The sequence below is a fragment of the Macadamia integrifolia genome, chromosome 8 (genome assembly GCF_013358625.1).
Source record: "Macadamia integrifolia cultivar HAES 741 chromosome 8, SCU_Mint_v3, whole genome shotgun sequence".
In the NCBI taxonomy this organism is placed as follows: Eukaryota; Viridiplantae; Streptophyta; class Magnoliopsida; order Proteales; family Proteaceae; genus Macadamia; species Macadamia integrifolia.
In genome coordinates this window covers 9547136-9547380 of record NC_056564.1, presented here as the reverse complement: position 1 = coordinate 9547380, position 245 = coordinate 9547136, and the positions used below count along the sequence as shown (strand labels likewise).

General features: G+C 40.0%; 1 long non-coding RNA gene across 1 annotated transcript in view; it reads right to left on the bottom strand.

The window, feature by feature from the left end:
- Positions 1 to 245, bottom strand: part of LOC122086536 — a 795-nt gene that overhangs the window by 453 nt on the left and 97 nt on the right. The gene's annotated exons all lie outside the window — the stretch shown is intronic.

Below are 245 nucleotides of genomic sequence, written 5' to 3'. Positions count from 1 at the left end.
GGGGGGGTGTGGGGAGAGAGAGAGAGAGAGAGATCCCATAAAAAGGGATACACACAAGAGACTGAAACCTTTGCACTCAAATGGGGCCTTGCTTGATAGGAACAATGCTGGTGACATATTCAGTCAGTAGTAAGTGATCATACCCACTACTACTGGAATGCTTCTTGTATCAAACATGCACATAAAGATGCATCTGAGTTGAATTTGCCATATAAGATGGGAGTTTTTTTTTTTTTTTTTTTTTT